This window comes from Coffea arabica, chromosome 5c, assembly GCF_036785885.1.
Source record: "Coffea arabica cultivar ET-39 chromosome 5c, Coffea Arabica ET-39 HiFi, whole genome shotgun sequence".
Lineage (NCBI taxonomy): Eukaryota > Viridiplantae > Streptophyta > Magnoliopsida > Gentianales > Rubiaceae > Coffea > Coffea arabica.
The window spans coordinates 8385127-8405805 of record NC_092319.1 but is presented as its reverse complement, the minus strand read 5'-3'; the positions used below and the strand labels follow the sequence as shown (position 1 = coordinate 8405805).

At 36.7% G+C, this 20679-nt stretch overlaps 1 pseudogene; it reads right to left on the bottom strand.

The window, feature by feature from the left end:
• LOC113689139 (anthocyanidin 3-O-glucosyltransferase 2-like) overlaps positions 1–16991 on the bottom strand; it is a 58068-nt pseudogene extending 41077 nt beyond the window's left edge.
• Positions 16992–20679: the final 3688 nt, after the last annotated feature.

Sequence of the window (20679 nt, the reverse complement as noted above, 5' to 3'; positions counted from 1 at the left end):
ACTCCATAAGTTCCAATGACGACCCTCTAGGATAAATTGAGTAGACTTCCTATGCAGTAATTTAGAATAAATTCAGCCATTTTTTATTACATGTAAGCGAAATGAGAGGTTGGGGCTTGTAAGCAGAACTAATTAACGAGATTGATTTTGCAACATGTACCCCTTGTGCAAGGAAAATGTGTGATTTGTGGCTGTTCCTATCTACCAGCAGGTCTTTCGAGTGTTCTTCATCCCGCGGTGGCCGGTAACGATGCAGCCTTCCCATCGCAAGTCTGTTCGTCTTGGATGTTGAACGAATACTGTGACGACGCGTACTTTCAGAAAATCCCTTTCCTCGCAGCCGCGATTATGAACAGTTTTGCCGTTAAGTGATGCGTCCTTGTATGTGCGTAGGGGTCCGTACTCATGCGAAATCTTTATATCAAACAGTTTGGAAGGCTGTTCGCTGGTTGGGCGAGCAATTTCGTTGTAATACCATTTGGCAAATTAGGGTTGGAAATTGGGAAAAATCTGTTACAGTGACGGTCGGCGCATGTGATACAAGTGTTTGCAGTAGCCCTGACGTGCATAGCCTAAAAAGCTTGTATTGTACGCCAACCCATCCAGTATTGTTGCCAACCTGCGCAGCCAAACCAATCCAAACTCTCGTACCTTATTTTGATTGTACTTGCGATATCACGCTCGCAAGGGAAAAATTGGAAAACAAAAGATTCAACAGTGGCCATTTCGACTAACCGCAAATTCGGGAGATTAAAAGCTAAAATGGAAAAGCACTTGCTGTTCATGCTTAGGAAGGTGCGTAAGTACGGGTTGTCCCAACTCCAATCACATGCTTCGACAAAAATTATTAGTTGTGTATTACGGTGTCGTAAAGAATTGCCTGTTACCTTGGAAGGCATAATACAAGTTGTGGGGCAAAAGTGGTCAAAGCAAATGTTGACAGAAATTTTGTGTAAGGGATAATACATTTTTTAAGGGTGAAATTGTCTAGGATTAATTTGTATCATGTAAATCATTGTAGATTAATTTTGTATTTAAGAGTGCAAAACCCAAACACATTATCACTGAACTTTTTGGTTGCATTAATCATTTTATGTACTGTTATTGCCATCTTCGTATGTAAATATGTATTTGCAAAGTTAAATATATACATATATATTGATGGTAGTACTTGAGGATATTATACATATTATCAGTTATTCAATTTCCATTTTTAGATCCTAATGAATGCAACCATCGTAATCAATTTTCAATCTTATACTTGCATTATGATTGGTAAACCTAAATACATTGGGTCAGAGGGATAAGAATTTAGAGGTTACATATAGAGGGGGAAGGGTTTAAAAGACAACGGTGAGGCATTAAAAAGTGACTGGAAGGGTTGAAAAATTATGGGTTACAAGGATGGGGGGAGAAGGGAGAGAAGAAGATACGGGATTGCAGGAATATGAAAGACATTAAAAAAAAAATTAGAGAGACTGGTACCATGATACAATATATAAAAGTCGAAAGAGGCATCTAATGACTAGGTGGCCGATAAGAGAAGAGGGAAAGGATGATAACTTTTCATAATTTTGAAAACTAAGCTAACAAATTACATGAATTTTTTTCAAAATTTATGTTCAAATGTATGGAAAATGCTAATCTAAATGCAGTCAACAAATTGATGGGCACAACATATGAAAAAGATTTCTTTTTCCAAAAATGGAACTAAATAAAAAGAAGTTATACTTTATTTTTTAATATGTTCAATAGTGATAGATGGGTCCCGGATATCGATACATTATTTTTTGGGAAAATTGCAGAAATCTCCCCTGAGATTACTACATTTGCACTGATATCCCCTATCAATTTTAAAATAGCAGTAACATCTCCTACAAAAAGTTGGAGTCAATTAAAAAGGTAAAAATGTGTGAATTTACTAGAGTACCCCCGATTGTATTTAACTAATTAACTAATTTCTATTAATCTAATTAACTAATTAACTAATCAAACAATTAGTTAAACTAATCAAGTAATTAGCGATTAACAAATTTATCTGATTAGCTATTATCTAATTAACTAATTATCTAACTAATTAATTAACTAAATAACTAATTCGTATTTATGTCATTAAATAACTAACTAATTATTAAGTATCTAATTAACTGAAGCTGTTGCATGTCCGAAACTAACAAAGTATTTGCATGTTAAACTAATTAACTGATTAACTGCTTAACTAATTAACTAACTAATGATCTAATTAACTAGTTAACTAATTTCTATTTGTCTAATTATCTAATTAACTAATTAAGTAATTATCTAATTAACTAACCGAACTAATTTCCATTTATCTAAATAACTAATTATGTAATTCTCTAATTAACTAATTAACTAAAGTTGTTGTCTGTCTAAAACTAACAAACTATTTGCATGTTAAACTTATTAACTAATTAACTGCTTAACAAATTAGCTAACTAGCTATCTAATTAATTAATTAACTAATTAACTAACTAAGTATCTAACTAAGTAATTAACTAACTAACTAATTCGTGTTTTTCTAATTAACTACTTTATGTTTGTCTAATTAAATAATTTCATATCAAAACCTCTCATGTGAAAATTAACATAACGTATGTGTAATTTGTCATATGTGTAATGCTCTTGTTTTATAAGAATTGTGATATCAACGATAAATTTGAAATTTAATTGCAATTAATTCCAAAACACTCATCAAACCAAGCTAAATATTGGAATGAAAAATATGTTGCATTTATACCCCTTGAACTTGCTTGAGGCTAGAGGGCCTATACCCCTCCCTTGTTAACACTAATTGTCAAGCAAGATCAGGGGTAAAATTGGAAGAGACTTCTTATCTCATTTCTACAAATAATTTTTTAATGGGACATCAAGCCTCAGGGGAGGTTTCTGCAACGATTTGTTCCTATTCAGGGGTGCTAAATGCAATTGCTAAACCTAGAGGGGAGGTCAGTGCAAGTGTCAGAAACCTCAGGGGAGGTTTCTGCGGTTATCCCTTAATTATTTTTTTCAAACCTCTTTTCATCTTACCACCCAATCTAACCCTCTCCTTAAATGTGTTAACAATTATTGTATCATGTAAATCATTGTAGATTAATTTTGTTTAAAACATCAAGCATCACTTCCGATAAATTTTTAGTGTAAATACATATATATATTTTTATTAATCTGTACCATGTATATTAACATACACAATATTATTTTCATTTGAAATTGACACCTGTGCATAGCACGGGTCAAAATATTAGTGTGTTAAACCACGAATAAGTTTGGGGCAAAATTCAGTAATAATTTTTGTAAATTTAAATTTACACAATCACAGTGTAAAGGGACCATGACAAAATGAAAAATTAACTGAAAGATCATTCAACCCTTGCAAACAAAATAAAATGAACAACGCATTTCAAAACCAATTCTTTCATTCTTTCGCTAATCGGGTTATCCGCCAAATGTGAAGTACTAGTAACAAGACTAATGTCCAAGGCTGCACATTACACATGCCGTGTAATGAATTACGTAATTGGTCACATTATTCATTAATTAATGCTACTCAATTTAATGTTACGTAACCGCAGCTTAAAACTGTACAGAATTTTAGTGCCCACATACAGATTGGGTGCTTCATAAAAAATGTTATATAACATAATTTCAAGCTCCTGTTAATCAGATCAATTGGTCGCAAAATTATGTAGATGTTGTAATATATTTGAACCATTTTTTAAATTTTGGATAATACCATCATAAACATTCGGTTTGAACACATTAGCTGCAGAAGTTTAATCACATTACACTTGCATCCTTGAAGTCACTGGACAGATGAACTGGAGTTTGGATATTATAGAGGGGCATTGATCGATGTTAACCCCTTCACAATTGCCGCCCTACGCAAATGTGAAGGGGCAAGTGGCCGGCAAACACGCAATCCATGACACCGTAGCCAAAAGCTGCACTGTTGGTAATCACGTCGATAGGTGGGCCACCATCGAAATATTCACCGTTCATGCCCTGTCGATGCATGTTATCCGACTGAATGTAGTGATGTAACCGTACAAGTCAAAGCAGCTTATCCAACAAGCATCACTGGCGCCAGTCTTATCGGACCAACCCCAAGAAGCTAAATCTTCTATCTAACCTAAGCTAAATGGACCATGCGACTCGGTTTGATGACCGTGTGCAGGCTTTAATCATTCGGCAGCACAATTTTGGCCCCAATTTTTAAGTTTGTAATCTGGGTGTTTGTCAACAAATTTTCCTATAGATTTGAGCAAAGAATTTGTAGCCAGTCATTTTTTTTTTTGGTAAACAATATCTGAAGCTATTCGAGGGATGGTCATAGAAATGCAAAAAAAAAGTTCTGTGAAGGTACTGTAGCTCAAGTTTGATTAATCTTGTAGGAGACAGAATTGGTCAAATGCAGTTGAGGCCGTGCAGTTGAGGCCAAACACAGCCTTGGGCACGAATAACTCCTGTCTTGCATGCCCCATTGAACCGTATTTGTTTCTTTCAATGGAGGAAACACTTAAAGAGCTGGTGTTTAACACTTTTTCAGATTATGTTGCCGGTACGTAGTCTGAATTCAAGCAAAAATTGCTTGGTTACCTCCAAATGGGTACTGTGTGACTGTAATGGACCAAAGCCATAAACAGCACGTGTTGTATTGGACAACGGTTAATTTTTAAGTCAATTAAATACTATCGTTAATTGTATTCGGGTTAAATGTGTACTGTATGCTTACTTATACTGGAGGAAAGCCATAAAGAGCTGGTGTTTAACCATCTTATAATGACTTTTTGTAAAATCCACAAATTTGTTGATGCTCAAAACGGGGTACTCTCTTCTTGTAATGGAGTAAAGCCACAAGCCACAAAGATGCGGTGTTATATTAGAGAACCACAGTCTGACATTGTCACTGATAAAAAAATTAATTTAACGAAAACAACTGCTATGTGCTTGTTCCCGTACAAAGCAAATAACAGATTGATCTGTAACGGAAAACTAGAGGTGGCAAAATGAGCAGGAAGGGCGGGATTTGTTTGGGTTTGAAATAGAATGGAGGCATATGGGTTTGGGTTGAACCTTACCCATATGTGCTTTGGGACTAACATGGGCGGGATCGCTTTGGGATGGGTTTAGATTGATCCCGTCCAATACCTAAATCTATTCTCTACATATTTTTTTCCTTTAATTCACTTTTTATTTTTTTATATAACTTTAATATTTTTCATCTTTTAAATTTCTTTTAGTTTTATTAAATAAACATGCAAGTGTTTTATACTCAGGATTCCCATTTCAAAATTGGATTAACAAATAAAAGAAAATATGTACAGTCATATTCCAACATATATCAAGATGGCCAAGACACCTAGGGTGTTCAATATTTATCCTCGTCATTATTTAAGGATGACAGATCTAAACTGACTGAAGTACTGAAAATTCTAGTATTTAATGACTAGGAAGACTGCTAGATTATATCCGCTGGTATGATTATGAAAAGTATTAAAGATAATTCTTCAATCTAAGACTTCGTTTGGATTGACTATTTTTTCAAAAAATAAGTTTTTCAAATACAATGTTACGGTAACATACAATAACTTAAAAAACATCTCATCCATATTAATATATCAAATATTTCAAACATATTTTATAGTAAAAAATTTTCATATACACTACTATAATAAAATAATTCAAAAATACTCAAAAAACAGCTATTCCAAATGGAGCCCTTGCTATTTGAGTCCAATGGGTACCCAAGTATTTCTCAAGATTTTCCATCAATTAATGTCTACAATTGGGATTTGACCCATTTTAAACCCAATATCATATTCCAATACTCATCCCACCCAATAGCCATAAGGAGCTGGTGCTTTATTTTATAACGGGGCAAATATCAATTTTTTTTCCAACGGAGGAGGAAAAGCCTGAAAGGGCTCTGGAGTATTCGAAAGCATTTTCAATCTTACAACATGCAGTGCCAACTGTAACCCATTTTCCCCCTAACCTAAGTTACACTCACTAATCATACAGTTTGTTAACCGTAGTCAACAAAAGGATGCCTCCAAGAGCGGCAGCGTAGTCTAACCACTCAATCGATGCACTCCATTTAAACTGAGGTCCATGAACCCTAACCTCTCCTATATAAGACCTTCACACAACCAAAACTTGTTCCTTGCATACCCATTCTACGCCACGTTCACTTCACACAACAGCTTTCGCTCTTGCATGCGGCATGCCCATTCTACTTCATACCACAACCTTCTCTAACCTTCACATGTTTCTGTATTTGCTGTAGTCTCTAGCTCCGCCAGACACTCGCTTCCTTTGGTATCTTGTAAACGCTGCACCGAACCATCGTCTTCCACTATTATTCTGCCCAGCAGACTCTACGCATGGCGCTTGGACGATTTCCTCAAATGCATGTGCTCGACAACGGGGCAATGGTCGGCTACTTCCAAGATGAGCACAATCCACTTCACCACATTGGAGTGAAGTGGATTCTTGAGGAAGCACTGGTGCATTTGGATAGGTTCCCCGGAGCTGAGTATCCGCAGTTGCTGCTCGTTTCTTGCATACCCGTGCGCAACCCCGTTGCGAACGGGAAGTGTTCCGGTCGCTGGCCAAGTGGCGACGTCGTCCTCTCTCCCTTATGCACAACCTGAAGGTTTTTTACATCATGACCTACAATGCATGGTTTGTGGGCAAGGACACATTTGTTGCACACTTCCTCAGTTTGAAGACACTGCTTCACACGGACGTCTGGATTCTCTTCGGCGCCCACTTTGAAAACTGGTCGGTAGCACGGTTTATAGCTGAATAGGGACTCCACGCGAGTATGACCCATAACGTAGCCGTCGGAGACAACCTTCACACCGCAACCATTTGCTGGAACCCATCGGCTATTGAGATCACGTTTGAAGACAGAGGTGCTACTAACAGTCTTCTCCACACTGTGCGCCGCAAGAAATACCGCAGCTTTCTGAGAGTAGCTACCACGGTTGCCTCCATTAACCCTATGTTTGGGCTTATTGTGGAGAGGTTTGAGTGAAGGTTCACAGCTAGAGTGGTGTGCTTTTAATTCTGGTTTTGCAACATCATATTTTGTCTTTTTGGTTCGCAGTTAGAGCGAATGGGTTGTTTTTGGTTCAGTCGAATTTGTCTTTTTGGCCGTAGCATGCTTGGTTTTGCTTGTTAGCGTTACAAGAGTGGGGGTCCGGGGCTGCTAATATGTAATGCTTGATAATTAGGAGTGCACCGTTTCATCGTCATAAGGGGAGCAACTTGAATTCCAAATTTAAATGTTTGAACTTCTTTCGTCATTCTACTCGACAAAATTCGCTGTTGTGAGCCTAATAATGCCGTTGTAAGCCTAATATTGTAAGGGGATCATAAATGGTTCTACATAAGCTTCCGATTGTTCACCTGTATGGCTAAGCAGAAGTATGAAAGTAACAATACTGTGATTGCCCGTATAGTGAGTGATGAAGTTCATCGCTGAATCAACGTTCCCTACTACCTCATCCTCACACATATTTCGGGGGAAAAAAGCAATAGGCGTTTTAGCAAAACAAATATAATGCACAATGTAAACTGGCGCCAAAAGCGCATTCCCTCGTGTAATATATGATGCAAAATCGTCATTTACACAGACACACTCCGCCAGTTTCGGTGGGCAGACGCACATGCGCCACCGTCTGCCTGACGAAGGATGGACAAAAGGTAAGGCCACGGCACTAGCAAACAAAGGCCAACAGGCTGTAAATAACGCTAAATGCCCATTCTATGCTATTGGACACCACAGTTGAGTACTGTACAGGGGGTGGGAGGGAATGGAATCAAAACGAACAGAGCACTTCACGATTTTAGAACCACAACAACGAGTATTGCCACGACAGCAACCACAACAATGTTAAGGATCGTCACGTTCCTTTGCATGCTTCTCAGTTCAGCTATGATGCCGGGTAACTCTGCCGCGGATCTATTGCTGACAGGGTCGGCACTTGAGGGGGCGGGATCGGGAACTTGAAACCCTGTTGCTCGAGCAAACTCATCACACCAGGCAATGAATGTTCGACATAGCCTCTGCAATACAAGTACCTTAGCAATCGAAAAATTGTGCCCGGAACAGTACTACCAAAGAACTTACCTGAGCGTTAGCGTGGTGGCCCCTATTTGCTTCAGACTTCCAGACAACCCGAACTACACAGCTACGATCACAATTGCAATATAATGTCGGCCATATCGTGCTATTGACCGACCTAGCAGAAGAGGATAAAGCCATTCACAAAGGTTAATCTCCTCCGCTACACCGCCTAACTTTATCTCTGTCAAACAGAAGAGCACGGCGCTCCCACGGTGTCGAGGGACAACGCCTTTAACAAGAATTTGGGGTTTGGGCGAATAGGTTTTCCCCAACAGTAATGAACAATCAAACAATGGCGGGGATAAGCCTAATGTTTCGCAACGAACGACACACACAAAACGACTCTATGTAAGTCCATTACAAAAACGATAAATATACTACTATATATAGGTCTACCTCTAATGTTAATTCGATAAATATCAGTTAGGCACGTACGTGGGTTGAATAGTTTGTGATGTTAATAGACATTTAATGGAAAGGTTATTTGGATAGATTGCCATGTTATGCAACAATTTATCTTCATTCATTTGTTGTCCGCATTTAGTTTATGATAATGCGGCAAATTTATTTGTATACACGTACTTTTTTAGTTTAATTGAATATTTGATATTTAATAATTGTAATATATATCACAATGTACCTATTCCGCTTTTGTGCAAATACGAGTGTAACAATGTTCCAATTCGACATACAAACATTTACGTATTTAACTTAAATGTAATGTTTCAGAGTGAAATGGCCTTCATTAGCTAGTATTTCGCTGATGTAATGCAAAAAAGCCATAAAAAGCTGCTATGTTACGGCCAATATCATTTTTAGGTACTATCCGATATTTAAAATTTGTTTAAAAGCAGCATGTACCAGTTTCCACTTCATAACAATAGTTGTGGAACACTTTTTCCAGTTTCATTCAACAAACATTTTAGCAATCCACTTAATGTAATGTTTCATGGTAAACTGGCTATACAAAGCTAGAGTTTTGTTCATGTGATGCAAACAAAACCCGTAAAGAGGTGGCATGTTATGCGCAATAAATAACTACAAATACAATGTATCTTCACAATTTGTGATATATCAATATCTACCAGTTTCGCTTTCGTACAAATAAGAGTCTAACACTTGTTCATTTTCAATTACAAATTTTTACGTTTTTTACTAACATGTAATGTTTTAGAGTGAAACATTACGTGTTAGGCTAGTATTTCGTTGATGTAATGTAGAAAACCCATAAAGAGCTGCTTTGTTATGGCCAACATCTTGTATTCATACTACCCCATATTTAAAATTTGTTTAATACGAAATCTACCGATTTCCGGTTGCGAAAGATATTACTTTCACACTTTTCCAATTTTAGTTACAAACATTCACGTATTTAAACACGTATTTAAATGAAATGTCATACATTAGAGTGAAATGCGCAAACATAGCTACTATTTTGTTGGTGTAATGCAAATAGGCCATAAAGAGCTGGTACGTTTTGCCCAATATATTTTTTCCACATTTTATGTTTAACATGTGTTAAATACATCTACCACTAGGCGAGCATCCCAAAAATTTTCAGTTTGGATACACGTTCTCAATCCTAATATTTTATAACCATTTATGTATTTTACCTAAATGTTATGATTCAGCGTAGAATTGGCAAAAATAGCTGGTATTCTTTTGAGGATTACATAAGAAGCCGTAAGCAGTTGGTCTGTTACGCCCAATATCTTTTATTCGTAACTTGACATTTAAAATTTGTTAAATACAAAATCTAGCAGTTTCCTTTTCATAAAAAATATTTGTGTGGAACTTTTTCGATTTTAGTTACCAACATTTATGTATCAAACGGAAATTAGATTTTGCACAGCAAAATCTAATGACAGCGGCGACAATGTATTCATGTCACGGAACGAAGTCATAATAAACACGTAATACTTTTAAGTGGACATGTACGCACAAAGTACGTACAAATACACTGGAATCACAAAAGAATCGGAACAGACAATTAGAATCCACAGTTCCTGAGCCTTGGACGCTTCGTGTAAAGTACAGATACGTGTATTCAATTAAATGTGAAATAGGCAACAATCTATCTTCCCATGAACCCAGTTTTTGCAAATTATAATATTTTAGTAAAATAACAGTTCAAATCAATTTCAATTCCGCGAATGTTGTTACAAAAGTCGGAAACCAACACAGAAACGACTCCAATTTATTAAAATTCGGAAAAAGGATTATGTACTTCAACTCTACAAGTCCCCTAAACCGTCTACACATTACAAAATCTAAAATCAAAATATATTACATAATTAAATAGCTTAATATTTAGAACTAAGCATTGCATTAATTCAGATATTAAATAATGACCATACGTTGCTTCAAAGCCGAACATCTTCTTAGTTGTAAACCTTAACAGACCAAAAACTAGTGCGATGAAGAGATGCATAAGTATTATGAGCAATGAAAAGAGGCGGGGAGAAATGTTAGTTACTGTTCTCACAAATGAATGGAACGATGGCAAAAAAGTGAAAAGGCGTTGGGCCTTACTGTTCACATAACAGCTTACAATGGCCCATCAGACATTCAACCTTACATTATTTCCACTTTGATGGTAACGGAATCAAATTTTATTTTGCTCCATCGCAAGCTGTTGCCAGAATTCTCCACATTCACGAATACCATGTCGCCTACTCATGCTCAAAACAAATTAATGCGAAGGAAACATATAAACTGTTCCACTTCTACAATTTCCTACGTGTTTGATGGAAAGATTACTCTTCGACCTGTACTCATCAAAGTACACCTGTCTGATTTATTGCCTAACTGCACACCGCAGCATCACAACAGCAGTGGCTCATCTTTGTCCTTCACTTCTTTGCTGGCCACCTGTGTCCCTTCCACCACTATCGCATGGTTGTGCTACAAATTCTTGTCCTATCCATTCGCCAGAGTGGCTCCAACCCGTACCAGTTTCAAATGATTTTTCCAGCGACTCATCCAAAGAATTTTCCATCCATTCAGCATAAACTGCTGTGTTGTGGGAATTCTTTTTGTATGGGCATGTTTGTTGGTTGTGACCTGCCTGCAATTTTCAACCCATATATTACATGTCAAATCATTTCTGACTACAAGTAATCACGTTAACTAAACTGTCGGAATGCTAATATTACATCACTTCAACTTTCTTGCATTTCCATTAACAGATATATACTTTGTAGGCACTTTTAATTATTTTTTAAGGTTTTGGTGTTGATAATACCAACGAAAAATACCAACTTTTTCATTATTACCTTCAGTGTCCGGTTCATGTATTACATCGAATAACTACTGTATAACTACGTATGGAATTCCGATAGTACCTGCAATGTCCGCACTTTCTTTTGTTCTTTGCTTCCGCTTGCTTGTGATCACCTTTAGCCCGAGACACCCTGGGGTCTAACAATATGAATGTTCTTCTACTTCTATCGATCCTCACTCTTGAATCCATTGCAAATTCGTCTCCCCCATATCCTCTGTCAATTCACTTCTCCTTTAGGTCCACAAAATGCTTGTCGAACATCTGCTGCAGGTCATTAAACTCATCATCCATGTATGAGGCATAGTAACACATACTATTACAGCTGGACTTTAAAGTGCCATATCTGGCCATTTGTGTCATCTGTTCGTCTGCAACAAATGCTGTCATTCTATTATTATTACAGTAAACTCCCTTTGTCCACCGCTCTGAAATGCATGATTCTAGGATTCTATTCATTTCTTCTACCACCATCACGCGAAACATATGAACACACGGAATTCCCTTTGACTCGAATTTTATGCAAGAGCAGGTTAGCTTCTCCATCGACCTATCATAATCCACCCTCCAAGTTGTTTCATGTTCACCATATTTCGAGTAATAATATGTACAACTCTCTCCCTCCTCGCTCCAGCTCTCAGAAATTAAAAGTCCTTGCCTGTTCAAATGCTTCCTCACCATGAAGAACACATTCCTTGTAAACACCTCCGCTGCGCTTCTCTCTAATTCGGGCAGAATTGTGGTTAACACTGGTTTTGTGTTTGCGCTTGTGTGAACTGCTTTGCTCTCAGTATGTCGAAACCATGCTATTGCCAAGTCAAAACTTCTAACGAATTCATATAGTCGCATTTTTTCATTCAGGTACTCGTTCAGAAAAGCATTCATTTTCTCACACCTTTGAATACTTCTCATACCTGCGAAAAAATTACCGCGTAAATAGGCCTTTGCCCATAACCTTCTCCTCCGGTACAACTTTTTCACCTAGTCATTCTCTCCCACCCTACATTCATTAGCTAACCTAGACCACCGATCCTCAAACTCATGAGTGCTGCACTTTCTCACCATCAGATTATACAACTTGTTATTAAACTCTTCGCAGCGAATATTACTTGGTGCATTTCTGTGCAAGTGCCACGAACATAGCCTGTGACAAGCATCCGAGAGAAGATTCTTTATGACTCTTTGCATTGCACTGTCCCCATCTGTCATCACTGCTACTGGCTTTCTACCTTTCATAGCCTCTATAAATATACTTAACACCCATTCATATGTCTCAATCCTCTCATCTGACAACAGTGCACAACCAAAAACAGCACTGTTCAAATAGTTGTTTACTCCTGCAAGTACAACTAGTGGCTTGCGATATTTATTTGTTTTGTATGTCGTATCAAACACCAACACATTTCCAAATATACTGAAGTCCACAAGAGATTTAGAATCTGCCCAAAACAATCTTGCCAATCTTCATTCGTTATCTACATGATATTTATAAAAGAACATGTCATCGGCATCCTTTTTCGCTGCCAAGAACCCAAGTGCCCCTTTTGCATCGCCATTGAAAATATCTTTTCTACGTTCCTCGTCCATTCGGTTATACAGATCCTTAATGCAAAATCCCACGTTACTGTATCCTCTGGCTTTGATAACAAAATGTTTCATTATTTGGCATATTCTGGCCCTAACCATCTTCAGACTTTTGGCCTGCGCATATTCCGCATCACTGACTTTTTTATGCGACCTAATGTGTTGCACACTTGCCTCTGATGCCAGCGGGTGATTGTGCTCCATAATGAAACATGTCACCACATACTTTACCGATTCTATGTCATATTTCACGCGAAAGCAAGCCCCACACTCGATTCTTGTGATTGGTTTTGCTTCTCTTTTTCAGTTTTCATAATTAAACCACTTTACATCCCTATGGCCTTCACAACAACATACCCATTTTCTAAATCTTGAAATGCCATCTGCATCTCGTTTGCCATTACTTTTACAAATCCCAAATCCGCTTAGTTTCGCATACAAATTATAGAATTCCCCAACTTCTTCTTCCGTGTCAAATGTTAATTTCATTACGTCATCCACGCCTATTGCGCCCACCAATTCATCTGTCTCCTCATCTTCATGTCCTCCAATTGAACCAACGATTTCTGGAGTGTATGTGTCTCGGTCACACTCAGGTTCCATGTTAAGGTCAAATGACCTTTTTTGGCTGCAACCATCCATCTTTATTTTTCCATTCTCTGTTTCCTGCACCATGTCACGAGTTTGAAGCGCCTAATCCTGCCCAATAGTTACAAGCCCTGTGTGGGTCAACGTTTTTTCTAACCATGATCGCTTAACCTTTTTTTTCAGCCTCCCCATATGCTTTTGTTTGTAACATAAATATTGATCGTCTATTTATGGAAAAAAACAGATATACACGATCATTTAAGTTAAGAAACGATACTGTACCTCACAACTTTTACAAAATGCAGACGATAAAGATTACTCTAACATTCATATACACATTATGTGGAAGTGTAACTGATGCAATTATATCAACCTTTAGCACAACATACCACTATCGCCATGCATATTCATTTATACTAAACTACTCAACTTGTACTGGGAGTTTTTTTAATTCTCTTCACAAAAGCATTCGCAATGCAATCTGGGAGCCAATGTCTATGTCCACACAGCCATCCAAATCACTCTGTTTTTAGTCCTGTTACAACATCTTCTTCACGTGCTTACTCATTTCTACTTAATTTCCTTTACACAATTTAATAAAAATTAGTAGACCAACCTTTCAGTTGGTATCCTACGTACACAATGCTCGGTGCACAAAAAAACATCGATAATTTTCTTGCATCTTTTCCTCTTTGTTCGAAGCCAGTGGGTCTTACTCCCCGTATTTCGTATTCCTAATTCCTCTATCATTGCCTCATACAACAACTGTAAACTTCACCGTAGTAGACGTACAAGTACTCGCTATTTTAATCCAATTTTTAAAGTTATGGACGAAAGTACTCACCTTTGATTTCTCTGCTTCTGTTTTACGGCGTTGCATTCAGTCAATATAGTTTCGGAAGGTCCTTCCTCAGATATATCTACCGGCACAGCCGGCGCCTGAAGTTACGCCAGTAGCCACCCCCTCTGCTATTCCGCCTTGCTTTCTTCTTTACCAAATTTTTTCTTCACTTCTGACCTCACCAGCGGTGTTCAAAAACACCTATCACTGCTGGCCCCAGCATGGCTGTGTTTAGTATGTAATACGCTTCCTCTGCGGTGGCACCAGCATGGCTTTGAAAGGGAATAATTTCACAAACCTCCCCTGAGGTTTCTAACACCTGCACTGAGACCCCTCCCTATATTTGTACAAGATTGCTTGTTAATAAAAGGGTAGAGATGATTATGCACTAATATATTCAAACTAGTATGTTTTGTATTTAACAGAAAATAAATATGTGAAACTTAAAAAAAAGAAGAAAAATTGCCCATAACATACCAGCTCTTTATAGGAAACTGGCAAAACTATATTTTGTACCAACTCTTTATGGGAAACATACCAACTCTTTATGAGAACAATTGGTTAAATAGTGCCCAAAGGAAAACTAATATGTTTGGTATTTAACGGAAAATAAATATGTGAAAGTTAAAAAAAAAAAGAGGAGAAATTGCTCATAATATACCAGCTCTTTATGGGAAACTGGCAAAACTATGTTTTGTACCAGTTCTTTATGGGAAACATTCCAACTCTTTATGAGAAAAATTGATTAAATAGCGCCCAAAGGAAAACTAGTATGTTTGGTATTTAACGGAAAATAAATATGTGAAAGTTAAAAAAAGAAGAGAAATTGCCCATAACATACCAGTTCTTTATGGAAAATTGGCAGGTTTTGTGGTATGTTTTGTACCAGCTCTTTATGGGAAACATAACAGCTCTTTATGAGAAAAATTGGTTAAATACCCCTCAAAGGAAAACTAGTATGTTTTGTATTTAACAAAAATTAAATATGTGAAAGTTAAAAAAATAGAGAAATTGCCCATAACATACCAGCTCTTTATGGGAAACTGGCATAGTATGTTTCGTACGGGCTCTTTATGAGAAACATTGGTTAAATACCGCACGAAGGAAAACTAGCAAGTTATGTATTTGACGTAATTTAAATATGTGACTGTTAAAAAAAAATGGCCCATAACATACCAACTCTTTATGGGAAAAATGGTAGACTTTGTAGTATGTTTTGCCTAGGAGAATTGGTTTTTTAATCACCTTCATTAGACATTAAATTTCGATTATTCTAGTTAAATGTAATTACCAACCTCCTGATGCTTTTGTCTACTTAATTAATGTCAGTCATCTAAACCATCCGCTGAGGACAAATAGGTCATTTCAGCGCTCTGCAGCGTGAGCAATGGACCCCAACACTCTGCCAAGGCAGCTAGGTGAAAATTTTAAAACGCGGTCATAGTCTCAGTGCAAGTGTCAGAAACCTCAGGGGAGGTTTGTGAAATTATCCCCTTTGTTTAGTACTGCTTACGCTTCCTCTTCCGTGTTTTATTCCTAAGGCCACTACATTTATGTTAATTCTGTGATACCCCAATACATTTCCAGCAACTACAAACGCAACATTTCCAAACCGCCGTTATCGGTCACCACTTGCTTTCTTACAAATATTCCCTTCATCGTCCCTACTTGTCAGGTTGCAACGTGGCGCCTTCGTTGCCATATTCTTTACTTTCCACACCTGTGTTGGATATGCTGAACACACTACAGAATTTACCTAAAATTCTATGCATATTGTAGAAATTTAAGGGGAGCAGTGGGGCCCGTGCCCCCAGTGCCCCTACCTTAAATCCGCCAGTGCTTGGTTGGTCTCCCTGTATCTTTTGGCTTGGTTGAGAAACATGTCGCAACCTGCGTCCTTGTCAAGGATTACCGAAGGTAGAACTTTAGCCGGAACAGGATTAATATAAGTTCGAATAGCTAACTCAACATCTGAATTCTTGTAATTAGTCACATCTTCATTAAAATCATCTCTCAGACTCTGCATATGCAATACAAGGCCAAGCATTGCAGCACCAGATGTATAGAATATATACGAGGGAACCCCAAATTCATTGGCCACATCAATCATGGAGGTGCAAAACATGTCAATGACAACTCCAGCGAGATTAGACGAGGCAGAATTAGACATTTCTGCAAGAATATCCCTTACACTACTTTTGTGGTTGTCGATAAAATGATACAGAAACGTACTAGAAAATGTCAATTGCGAAGAAGACTCTTCTGGTTTGAGATCAAGAAACCTTATGCGTGAATCTGAAGACTCTGACAGCATACTTGTGTAGCTACTCACCTTTTTATCAAAAGGCAGCTTCATAATCAGAACCGTGATCGATAATTGTTCACCACGATCAATAAGAAGCTTTGCTAGTTCAACAGTTGATACCAGGTGACCCATCCCTGGTGAAGGAATGAAAACCAGCTCTGCTTTCTTCATTTCGTTGATCTTCTGGTTATGTATTTGCTTCAATCACTCGATTGAAGATGAAATTGGAAAGTTAGGCTTTCTAATGTCTACCGAGCTTTTAATAGAAGTGCGTGGTTGTGTGTATTTTGTCCTGTTTACTGCAAGTCTTCATCGTATTCAAATGAATGTGTGCAGATTCTAGTCTTTTGAATAAGAGATGAACGTTCTGGACTCGTCAAGTGTAGGTGAAGTCACTGCTCACATATTCAAGTCTTATGTACTTCTATGGTCAACTTGTCATGCTACAAGTTTCAAAATTTCTCCTTTTTTCTTAAAAAATAATTAAAAAAAAAGTTTGAAGGACCTTTGGTCATTGCCTGATTTGGGCCATCATTTAACTTCAACCGGTAATCCTGCAATTGCGCAAGCCCATATCCACGTTGACACCTGAAAGTAGGTATCCTGCTGTACTTTAGAGTTTTTTCACATAATTCTCTTATAATTTTAAAAATTATATATAATCTCCTAATAATTTGAATTGAAGTATCAAATTGACGAAATTTGCATTTCATAATGGAGTCAATTAAAATGTGGAAAGTGCTCATATGTTAAGATGAAAATTATCTGTTAACTATAGGAGGTTTATGTATAGATCTTAAAAACTATAAGGGAGTTATATAGTAAATCATTAAATCATAAGGGACTAAAATGTGATGCATATTATATTTATATATCTTGGATACTTTAATTATTTTAGTTTCTAAGTAAGAGTAATCAACATTTCAGTTAGTTTCATTACAGAAGACTATTTCTGTCACCTTGACACTTTAGTCCAAATAGTGAAAGGGTTTTGTATAACTTTAAAATATAGGAAAGGTTTTGTAGAAAACGCTAAACCATAAGAGGTAAAATGTAATTAAGACAAGTTTTCAGCAACTATAAGAAAAACCCTTCCTTCAAACTAAATTGCACCACCCAACCAGTATCAGGTTCTCTTTACACTAACTATGATTTCTTAAATTCCTGGCTAAAAGAAAATTACGGAAAATAAAAAGTTTTGGTTTATGGACATGAATATACTCTGCTTCTTCAAAATTTCTTAATGGATTCCCTTGGTGAAAAATTAACTGAGTAGCTAATATCTTATAAGACATGCAACTAATATTATTGCTAATCAAGTAGTCAAGCTTCGATCTCACGACTAATCCTACATTTGCTATGGAAACAAAATTAATAGTACAAGTGTAAAAAGAAACAAAGAAACTAAAAAGGGCATTCAAGACACTGGCTGCCAGTATATAGAATCAAACTAATCAAAATACTTAAAAGAACCTAGTTTTTACTTTCAACATTGTTAAGATGCAAGCGCGGAACACACAACTATTGACATATCAATTGCATAACAATTTAATGATAAACAAATCACAAGTATGACAGATAAACGACACACAATATTTAATATGGTTCGGCTCCACCATTGAGTCTACGTCGTCCACAGGGAGAAACCCGTTCTTTATTATGAGAGGAAAATCCTATACAAGAATATAACTTGAACCCAAATCCAACTCTTATATACTATCTCTTATCTCCTATGTATAAGACTACATATCGCCTCTTGTGTGTCCCTTTTTTTTTTTTTTTTGTATCTCTTGTGTAGTATGGCAACTCATATATTTATAGGGAACATTGTCTGATCAAAAACCTAAATAGTAACAAGAAACCAATTCTAATTTCTAAACTTGTACATAATAGGAAATAACTTCCACTCTTAAACAATATAGGAAATTTCTTGACTACTATTTCAAGTAACTGAAACTAATTAGAAAACTAATTACTTCCACATAAAACAAGAAACCTGCTTAAAAGAAATTAAACCAATTTTCTAAATTTTTTAGCAACCATTTGCCTTCAATTATCAAATAATATGGTACCGAATTGCACACCCGAATCAATATAGTTCTGATATCAAATTGATTCAATCGATAAATGAACATATATAGTTATCCTGAATCCAACCTCCAGTTGACTCGTGAGAAGATGTCTCAATTCACTATCTCCCTTTGTAAGATTTTTTCTCACCACCACTTGCAACTTGAGATCTCCTTCTGTGAGTTCTAATCCTAACCATTGAGGCAATCAAGTGGTAAAATCACCATATTTCTTCCCATCCTCAGGACTGTCTGGCCACGTGTGATTTTCAAAATTCCACATAAAACGAAAAACTTGTAACTGTCAGAGTCTTCTGGCGCATGAAAATTAGATCTCTTTATTTTTTTAGGACACATGCCATACCATCCAAAGAACATAACCAAAATATAAAAGTCACTGGGATGAGATATCAACCATTGGAGGTGTGAGAAAGTTTCCACTGATTCACGCCCAAAAATTAACATTGGATTCCACCTTTTTCTTGACCCTTGATTCACCTACTTAAATTCACCGTCAAGTGTTTTCATGCTTTTCGGCTTCTCATCCTTCACCATCAATGTTTTTTGCCAAATCATTGAAAAAAGGATACCGCCCATTAAATTGTTCAATTGATCATAGCTACCAACTCACTTGATTTCAATAGTTAACCAGGATCCAAGTATGAACCTTGCTCTATTGCACGTGAGCAGTCCAGTCTAGCAACCAATCTCTGATATCACTTGTTAGGATTCAAACACGGAACACACAACTATTGAGATATCAAGTATATAACAATTTAATGGCAAACAAGCCACAAGTATGAAAGATAAACAACACACAATATTTAACGTAGTTTAACTTCACCATTGAATCTACGATCACAAAGAGAAATCCATTCTTTATTACGAGAGGAAAATTTTATACAAAAATACAACTTGTACCTAAACCCAAATTTTGTATACCATTTCTCATCTCTTAAGAATCCTTTCTCACCATCCATGTATAAGACTACATGTCGCCTCTTGTGTGCTCTTTTTTTTTGTGTCCCTTGTATAGTATGACAACTCACCTATTTATAGGGAACATTACCTGGTCAAAAATCCAAATAATAATAGGAAACCAATTCTAATTTTTAGACTTGTACAGAATAGGAAATAACTTTTAATTCTAAATAAAATAGAAAATTCCTTGGCTACTACTTCAAGTAACTAAAACCAATTAGAAAATTAGTTACTTCTACACAAAATAAGAAACCTGCCTAAAAGAAATTAATCTAATTTCCTAACAAACATGAGCTAATGGTTTATAAAATATGTGATGGCAGAAAATTTGCTGCTCAAGTTGCCCACAAAAACAATCTTGCATGGAGGTAATATTACAACTTTTTTCTGAATGTGGAGATTTAGATACTAATTTGTCCTTCCCACCCCTTTCCCCCCTAAAAGTATTGAACTAGTTAGTTGATAGTAATGTGGCACAATGACGTTGAACATGAAGCCGACAAACCCAGATTACCAGCTAAAGAATTTAGTGTATGGAAGGACATCCCAACTAACAAATATGAATGAACATGCAGCTCCAGCAAGAGACCCAAAATTGCCCATCTTTTTGGAACAATCAGGAGTTATAGGAGAAAAGATCAGATGGTAACTGCATTTGACCAAAAATTTGTCCTTTGTGACAACTTTTGTTGTCACTAAAACCCTTACTTCTTGTAGTGACATTAAATGCCTAAATTAGTTTACACAATTATTACACAACAAAAGCAAAGTTTGAGCTTATATTTTATTATCAAATAAAGCAGAAAGAAATGATGTTCAAAATAGCTTGTGACCACTTCCTTTTCTTTTTTCCTTTTTCCTATAACTCATTTCAAT